We start from the raw sequence: 9658 nt of genomic DNA, 5'->3' as shown, positions 1-9658 counted from the left end.
CTTCCTTCCTTCCTTCCTTCCTTCCTTCCTTCCTTCCTTCCTTCCTTTCGTCTTTCCTCCCTCCCTCCTTCCATTCCACTCTCCTTCCCTCTTTTTCTCCCTTCCTCCTTCTTTTGCTCCTCCTCCTCTTCCTTCTTTGTCTTATTGTGAGGAGGGCAGGGAGGGCAGATCAAAAGGTTTGGGGGCAGACCTGAGAGGACTGGGAAGTGAAGTGCTCAGAGTTCACGGTGTGAATTTCCCACAAGTCTCTATAACCTAATGACACATCATCCCACTTGATTAAGCTCCTGACTGTCTTCCTACATTCTGTGTGCTCATTTCCCCAGGTTTCTTTGTTTTTCCCCATATTTGACCTTGTGCTTTACATTTTTTTCTTCTACATTCCCATTCTTCCTTTTAACTGCATTCTCCTACCCGTAACTTCCCATTCAGTGCCTGTGCATACAGCTCTTCTGTGCTCCATGTGTTTTTGCCTTCAGAGAACACACAGGATCCCATCTTAAATATTTCACATTTTAATTTATAGTCAGTCTTTGCTTCCTCTCTCCTTTCTCTTCTTAATGTAAAACTTGAATGTCCTCGATATTATATTAGTTACATTTTTCTTGCTCAGGACATGATATTTTTCTTGTTAGTCTCTTCTCCAACTTCACTTGTATATCCCTTTTTATACAACAATCCAAGCCAGCTATGTTATTTGTATAAATAGAGAATCCATCATTTCTCTGTTTTTACATTGTCACAGGACTGTTAGGTACCATCATTTCATCTCAGAAATCACCATGTATCTGTCACTTGCTTCTTGTTTTTGTCCTTGTTCTTCTACAGGCTAACTTTGGCAGAGTCTTCAGAGTTTATTGGTGAAATGTATGACAGATAATGTCACTTTTCTGTTCCAAGCCTTCCTTTCACTGCTATCTCAACTGCCCTAAGAAAAGTCTAAAATCCTCACACTTATCTTCCATACCAGCACTTGTGGTTTCTGTGACTGTTTAACTGTATCTCATTTTATGATCTGAGATTCTTTCATTCATCTATAACCAAATGTCTCAATGGGGAAAAAAAGAAACACATTTCATCTAAGTTAAGAGATGTGAGCATCTAAGGTTTGGCTCCAGGAGGAGAGAGAGAGAAACCAATTATGGAATGCTTGCTTTGTTGTGATTTCATTTTTCTTTTTTAGACTTGTTTATTTTATCTGTTCCCTTTGAGACAAGATTTCAGTATATAGTCCAGGCTGTCCTCAAACACACTGTCCTATCTCACCCTCCCAATTTTGAGATTATAAATTTGTGCCATGACACCATATAAACCTCAAATGAGGACCTTAACATATTCATAGATGTGGCCCATGGGACCATAAATCCTCACATCCCATCCTGTTTCTCCATGGTTTTTTTCTTCTTTAGGAATTAAGATTTTAATGTATTAGCTTTGAAGACGCTTTCATTCTTTATATCTATGGCTGTATCATCAGCCTCTGCTGTCCTGTCTGAACTTTCAGCATAGCAGGTGTTCTTTCCCCAGAGGAATTTTGCATTTCTTACTCTTCCTGGACTGTTGCTTGGTAAAAAATTACCATTATTCATAGTCACAGTTCTCCCTAGACTTTTTAAAAAGTATTATTCTCAGCAAGTCTTCCTAGCCATAGTAGTTAAAATACCAAACCACCATCTAACTCTTTAAACATGTGTTCCCATATCACTGTTATACCTTCCTCTTAATGTATTTTTACTAGACACTCTGCAAAATTCTCATTACAGTCTTCTTTACAACAACTCTCATTAGACCTCACTTTATTTCACAAGGGATATAATTTTAAAACTTAATACGTTGCATAATAAAATATAAGTCAATATATACTAGGATTGGCTTTGTTTCTCGAAACATAGTTAATTTCTTCAGGATGAAATTAGTCAACAAAATAGAAAATTGTAAGTGTTTGGAATCTTGTTCTCCTGTCAATCTTTATCTTATAGGATTCTTCAACTATGCACAACTTAAAAGAAGCAACCACCCAAGAACAAAATATTCGGTAAAACAAAAACCCAAACGATCAAGTTGTCATTTTGTATACTGTCATTATACATTAAAATTGTGTCATATTTACCAGAGCAAGCCCAGTTAATTGCATATGCTTAAAATGTAAAACTAATTAATAAAGTTGGATTGAGAGAAGAAACATAATTGTTTTCATTCATTTGTTAGCCCAACATGTTTTTGTTGACATGCTATTTAGATCACAATAAATAAAATATGTATTAAGTGTAAATTACTATTTTAAATTTTTATATATTTATCATTAATGACATTTATTCGAACTACTAAATTAGCTTTGTTCATGTTGTCACCTCTCTTTTATATTTTGGCTTGATTTTTAAATTTTTTTTGGGACAAGTGTTTGGTTGTTTCTTAGGTATTGGTGTTCTATTAGGGTTTTGGAGTTTTATTTTGTGTTTTATGAAGAGCATCACTCTGTGGTAGAGATTCACAATGATTTCATAGCAATCCACCTGTGTAAGGCTCTAGGATGCTCTGATTACAAGGATGAAGCACCATGACTGGCTCTAGAACCTGCATATAATGGAAGGTAGTTTTCCTTGTAGATGTAGTGCATTGTGGGTTTTTTTTTTAAGTTAGTAAAACAATTCCATTTCTACCTATAATAAAATGTTAGTAATGATTTCATCATATCCATTTTATTTTGTGTTCAGTGTTCATCATTAACAGGTCAAATGGTTAAATAGCATCAGGAATATTTATAAGAAATCGATGTCATTGTGTTCAAACTTTGATATCTATATTTATTTAAAATAATGTTGTATCAGGTATACTGAGAACAATTGTACCGAGTAAACTTTCAACATCTTCAAATTGAATTTCTTAAGAGAGACATATCACCATAAATTAGTTCAAACTTTCAAAAGTGATTTGAAATTACTTCCACTTATAAGTGAAATGACTGTTTAATTCCTCTCTACTTGTCAAAGCAGGAAAACTGAAAAATTCTTTATTTTTTAAACCTAAGTTTCATTGACTGAATCTTTTGCAAGGCATAGGTATAATCTTGAATTACCAATCTTATTATGGAAAATGATCTCATATGTATTTTAATAAACAGTTTGATTGGATATTTTGGATCATCATACATTATTCAATTTGACATTTTTACCAAGAACTTTCCTAAATTATTGTAGCTTAGCAATGCAGAAATCTACACACCACAACTTTCTTTTCACAGAGGCAATATCTGTGCATACTAGGAGAGAGCAGAACAATGGTTATTTCTACAGTCATTCTACCTGGATGGTCACGTCCTCATTTTCTTGTTCCTAGTTCATACACAGAATAAACCAAAACATTCAGCACTGATAGACATATTACATTATTTATCTTTAATGCCATTTAATTTAATATCCAGTAAAATATTTTAATAGGTACTTTGGTAAAGATTGATAATATAAGTATCTAATAATATGGAGGAATAAAAGTATCTGCTAATAAAGGTATTAGATATATCCACCAATCTAAAGCTACTCTAACAATGAGAAAACAAAACTGTTAGCTACTACATGTCTCCAATTTTGAACCAAAATCATATATATTGGGGTGTTAGCCCTTTTTTGATTTGTTGGCCAGAAATGGCCAAATATACTCTCATTGTACAATCTATCGTTGTTGCACTTCTTTATCCATCAGAGATGAAAGTTAAATCCCCTGAGCTAGAACTCATATGCAGGCCCCTGCCAGAGGAGTAGTTTCATGAAATCTAAAAGCACCATGATATATTCCAAAGGAGGCAGCCAAAGAAGAGTTCTAGCAACTTATAATGCTCTTGAGCAACATCAACAATCAGCATGATAAGATAACCCTTAAGTGTACAATAGTGTCAAATATACATTGGCAGTAAGCAAGAGATTCTTAATTGGTCCTAAGAGCTCCTCAACAAGAGGAAAAACATTCCTGGTACTAGAAACATAACTATGTAATGTATCATGAAGTCATGGTAATTGGCAAGAAATTTACAACCACCCATTTATTAAACCAGCATATACCTTAACAAATATAAATATTTGTCCTTGTATCTAAAAGTAACTGTAGTCTTGATGTCTCATCAAGGAAACTTCATTTTGCAACAGACGATGACTAATATAGAAAAACATATAAATCAATATACAGAATTGTGGAGCTCTGAACCAATATATACATCTACAAAACATTACTGCATCAGGAGACATTGCAGGGAGAAAGAAGAAAAATTGTAAGGGAGAGTAGATCATGAATTTCCTGTGAGATCATGTCCTCTAGTAATGTTATGAGCTATACTGATAAGTCCTAGCATCATGATGCTCAAACATTTCCAAGAAAGATGACCCCAATGATCATGACAGATTGGATGAGAAAAGTCCATGAGCTTCAATTCTAAACAAAGAACTATAGGTAACTTTAAATTTTGGAAAAGAGTGGTGTTTTTCCCAAGGGAAGAGCACAATAACTCTTTGTCCAGTAACAAATGGTTAGCCTTGAAGATATATATACAATTAACATTATATGGATTATATGCATTTAATCTTAATATGCATATGCAATATGCATGCAACAGCATTGTATCAAGAAGCCATGTATTTGTAGGGAGTGTTGGTGAAGTACATATGGTTTCTTGAATCAAGCAAGGGCAGGGAAAAATATAATTATACTATAAACTCAAAAGTAAAAAAAAAGTTAAATAAAATAGTCATATATAATGTCTATTGTTGTAAAGGAACTCAGGGCTTTCAGTAATTTATATATATATATATATATATATATAACTTAAATTTATAATTATTTATGTATAGCTATATTAATCTATCCTTTCAAGAATAATCCAGAGAATATCTGATTTAGCAATGAAAGCTTTTCCTGTGTGTGTGTAGTATAGTTGAATGTGTATGTGCAAGTTTGTCTGTATATGGGGACATATATGTGTGCAAGTGTGCAAGCATGTGCACACTCATGGGTGTGGAGACTTGAAAGTTGATACTAGGTGTTTTCCTCATTTCCTCTCCAATTTACACACTGAGAAATGGTCTCTCACTAGATCTGCATCTTGCAAATTTTGGTTAGATTAACTATATCCTCTATCTCTATATCTAAGAGCTAATATTATAAGCAGCCTCTACACTGGCTCCACATTTTCATAAGGCTTTTTGAGACCCAAATCCAAACATTCATTCTTATACAGTGATCTTTCTCCTACGTTTTCAACAGTTTCCTTTGAGGAGTAAATGTCATCTCATCTATGGATATTTTATAATTCTTCATAGGCCGTTCTGAATGTAATTTATAAGAGAGCACAAATACAAAACAAGTGGAAATGTATCTGCAGCTCCAAATTACAGACTTCATATAGAAGTTGTGCTTTACAAGCTACATTTGAAGAGAAACTACTAACCATACTTGTGGATGAATTTTATTCATCATAGAGCTTGAAGACAGCATCCTGAGTCAATATTAAGCAAACAGATCACAAGAGGCACTGATTCTATGATAATTTAAGCAACAATTGATCTTTACAAATTGATCTTTACAAATACAACCAACCATATCGTTTAGTATGTTTGATGTGTGCTCCACCACTGCTCCTGTTGCAAATGGAAAGAACATATGTTGACAAATAGTTTGTTTGCTTCCTGTCTGTATCCAAGTTCTGTTCCGCCTACCCCTTCAAATCTTAGGACTCAGTACTATCCTAGCAACCAATAAAAAAAACTCTCATTTTAAACAAAAGTACTATCCTATTACCCCCAGTGGTTAGAATGTCAAAGGTATACCAAGCATCTAGAAATCCTAGACTGTGCATTTTCTAAATGCACACATACTGAATATTACTTCCCAAGCAATGAAAATGTAAAGCAGAAAAACTCATAGTTCCATGTATATATTATTTTGTTAATGGGTCATTTTGTTAAAATACAGTTATTGTAAGCCCAACATATCAACTATTTTGTTGGTGTTCTTCTCCACCCCCATTGTACTTTGGCGTGTATTTTATAGTGTCAGACTTTCGATTCACAGAAAAAAATAGTGATGGCATCATTACAGAGTTTTGCAATAATGTGGTAAGACCTATTGAAAATGTACAATTGAAATCCATTCATTTTCAAAGCAAGAAGATAATCCATGGGCAGAGCCCAGAAAGTAATACCCACAGATAGTTGTCTACTTCACCGGCATACTTATGTCCATTTTGTAAACAAAACCTTCACTACTTGTAAATGCAGTAGTTCACCAAGAGAGAGTGATGTTTTCCACCACATCCCGGAGTAAAGTTAACAATATAAGGAGCTGCTACTTTTGGTTGCCTAACCTTTAGCAAAATGATCCTTGAATTTAATGTTTAGAGATCAAAGACATTGCTACGCTGACTGAAAAGCTCAGGGCAACTACCTTAGCAAGAAATAACATCCAAATATCAATAGAACCAACACCCAGAAGCCCTAACCCAGTCTTTAGGCATGAACACCTGAAAGTAGATACAGACTTAAGCAAATTGAAAAGTTTGCTGTGGTATTGTCTTTAGTAAGTAAAAAAAAAGAAAAAGAAAAAAAGAAAAAAGAAGAAAAAGAATATAATAGCCACTATGTTTACATCAAAATCTTGATAGTTCTCAAAGGACTATACTGCATCAATCAACTTATTCAGCGTAAATGAATGTTTATCTCCAATATTTTCAGTGTGCTAAAGTGTACATGCGTGTTTACATGTCACGACACTGAGTTTAGAAGAAAAATGTAAGGTATAGTTTTTAACACTTAGCCAGCCATCAGACAATTCAGAAAGGATACAAATATTTTTAAGAATGCAGTTTATTATTCATTGTGCCAGCAAGACAGTTGCCAAGCCTAACAATGGTATTCCTATGATCCAATGAAAGCAAACACACTATATTTAGTACACTGAGCACACTTTGCTTAAAATTTCATATTATGGCAAACTAAGTCGCATCCTCCCATATCCATTTCGACAAAAGTCATAGAGGAATGATGATTACCAAATTCTACAATTTGAAGCCTATCCAGGTATCAGATGCTGTTGCCTCTGCTGGTGACTTCTACAGCTAATTATATTCAGGATACACCAGTCACAGTTTTAAGTAGGGCTCCCTATCACATTCCATCTACTTCCGTATTCTGCTTTGCTATTGGTTTATCTTCTGCTGGACCTTTCTGGTGCATTTGAAACAGCTTACTCTCATTTTGTTTTTGAAACCCTGTATTCAGGCCAGCAATCAATATGAGCTATTAGTATCATTTTTTTTTCCTATTTGCTTTCTTAAGTTAGCTATCTGTGTTGAAAAACAGTAGAACTACAGTGCATAAAGTAATTATTGACCAAAGTCTGTTAAGTGAATGCCTTGTCGGGTGAATGAATTGGGTGACGGACGCTAGGTTAATTCACTGGCTGTAAATATAGAATCAAACATAGAACAGGGAGCTTGAAAACAAAACTGCAATAATAATCGGTGCTGGACCAAAATGCTACAGAATAGTATTATATTCTTCTTCCTCCTCCCACACATCACAAGGTATGCCCAAGATTACTCTGCATTTCAAACTCTTAATTCAGGACTGAATACCTTCTCTGAGGAGATCATACCCTCAGACAGAGAATGGTTATTGCAGAAGGACAGCCTCCTGCTTTTAACATCTGTGGGTGATCTCAGAGAGGTAGAAAAAGGTCAGAAAATACAAGGAGTGCATACAGTTAGGTTTTTTTGGCTGCATCACAAATTTTTTCTCTGATCTGTGTCTGGACTCATAGCAGGTATGCCAACCCCCGAGCAAACCAAAAAACGCAATAGTTTTTTTTTCCCCCTAAGATTTTCATTTTTCTCAAATTCCAATTGAGAAACCACCAGGATCACTTATCTTGACAATGTAACCGACCTGGGGTAAGGATATTTTGATAACCCTAACTAATAAAATTCTGTTTTCACCTGTTACATAGAAAAGCTTTGCTTGGCTACACAGCTACATGCACGGCACACTCACATACAAGGAAGGAAGCGATTTACCTTGATTTTCAGATGTGGAAACAAAGACAAAATGAGATGAATGTACACTCAGAACAGACCAAGGTTGGGAAGTTAAGGCTCTGACTGAGAGTTAACAAACACACAGAGACACTAAATAAACTAGCTAGTGCTCCAGGAGCCTGCGGGCTTCTCTGTCTCCATCATTACTGTGCCTTTGGTAAAACATAAAAGTTTCACCTTAGGTTTTCATAAGCATCTATGAAAGTCCTTTGTGAAGAAAAAATGATTTATAAAAAAGGGAAAAAAATCAAATTTATCAAAACCCAATAGAACAAAAGCAAACCAAGACAAAATTGTTCATCTTGCAGCAGTTTCAGTGTGCAGCTACGTCTTAATTTTACAGGATACCAGAGAGACCGTAATTAAAAAAGCACTATGGAAAATCCAGTTGCAACATCCCTGTTTGAGGCTGCCCACCACGCTGATCTCACTTTCCCAGACTGGCATAAATGCCTCTTAATCGGATGCCCTCAGTATTCAAATGTGCCTGGCAGAGTCCCCTTCCAACTTCTTCAGGGACAGAGCAGTTAACTGCACATCCACAGAACCGCACAGCCCCGGAACACACAAAACCAGCTGGATTGGAAGCTTCACATTCCATAGGCTCTAGACCAGCATTCCGGCATGAGAAATACAAATTTATACTAGCGGCAAGGCTGCTGGCTGCAACTTTCCCATTAGCACACAGCACCCTGTGAAAAGCATCCAGGAGGAAGATTTCACCAATGCTGTTTCACTCCGAACTGGGTAAGCAGCCCCATTGTATAAAAATATTAATGTCACGACAGAGTAAAGTGTGATGTATTGAAATCTTACCTTGGCTGACTTGCCCTAACTGGTGGAAAGGAACTTAATTTATGAGAAGCGGATGGGGGACTTTCTCAGAGCTCTGGGCACTGCTGCTCGCGGTCCTCGGGAGAGCCCAGGCTCGGCTCCGCGCACCTCCAGCCCCAGGCTCCCAGCCTGGGTCTCTGCAGCTCCCGAGCGCGTCTCTGATTGGCTGGCAGCTCGTGTCGGCCTGATGCTCAGCTCTCACAGTCTCTCCTCCTTCCTCCCTGACTCTCCCTCTACTCCCTTCCCCTTTTGCTTCCTTCTCCCCCACCCCAGCGTACATACTTTTGGGGCTGCACAAATACCCTTTTTGTCCCATAGACAAGGTCACACAGAAAGCAATAAGGTTAATAAGAATCATACACACACACATAAACAAAACAAAAATCTTGTGTTCTTTAAAAATGACAGCTAGGACTTGGTGACCATTTAGACCAGCAGTACTCTGCGGGGGATGGGAAAGTAGGGGCCAGAGCAAGGGATGACTGTCAGACAGAGTGGGAGTATACATCAGAAGGGAAAGAGAAAAGGCAGGCAGGGCAAGCGTTGATGTGGCAAGCTGATAATAAATTTTCATATTTCCGTGCAAAGTCGTCACAGCCTGCTAAACATCCAACTGCTGGCTCATTCATCAGCGATCCCTAGTACAGAGGAAGTCCAGCGATTTAGCTTGAGAGATGCCCTTTCATACCGTACCCAAGTACGCAAGGCGTGTAGGGTTTATATTAGATGGAGCTTCCTCTTGGAGGT

At 36.6% G+C, this 9658-nt stretch overlaps 1 protein-coding gene across 1 annotated transcript in view; it reads right to left on the bottom strand.

Annotated features, from left to right (window-relative positions):
* The window catches only part of Cdh18 (cadherin 18), a 393131-nt gene extending 384118 nt beyond the window's left edge, over nucleotides 1–9013 (bottom strand). The window contains exon 1 of the mRNA XM_028767586.1: nucleotides 8894–9013. The gene's annotated coding sequence lies outside the window, so the exon portion shown is untranslated. The remainder of the gene's footprint in view (nucleotides 1–8893) is intronic.
* Between the last annotated feature and the right edge of the window lie 645 nt (nucleotides 9014–9658).

Source organism: Grammomys surdaster, unplaced genomic scaffold (genome assembly GCF_004785775.1).
Source record: "Grammomys surdaster isolate TR1022 unplaced genomic scaffold, NIH_TR_1.0 174, whole genome shotgun sequence".
Taxonomy (NCBI): Eukaryota; Metazoa; Chordata; class Mammalia; order Rodentia; family Muridae; genus Grammomys; species Grammomys surdaster.
This window is presented reverse-complemented; position numbering and strand designations above follow the sequence as displayed.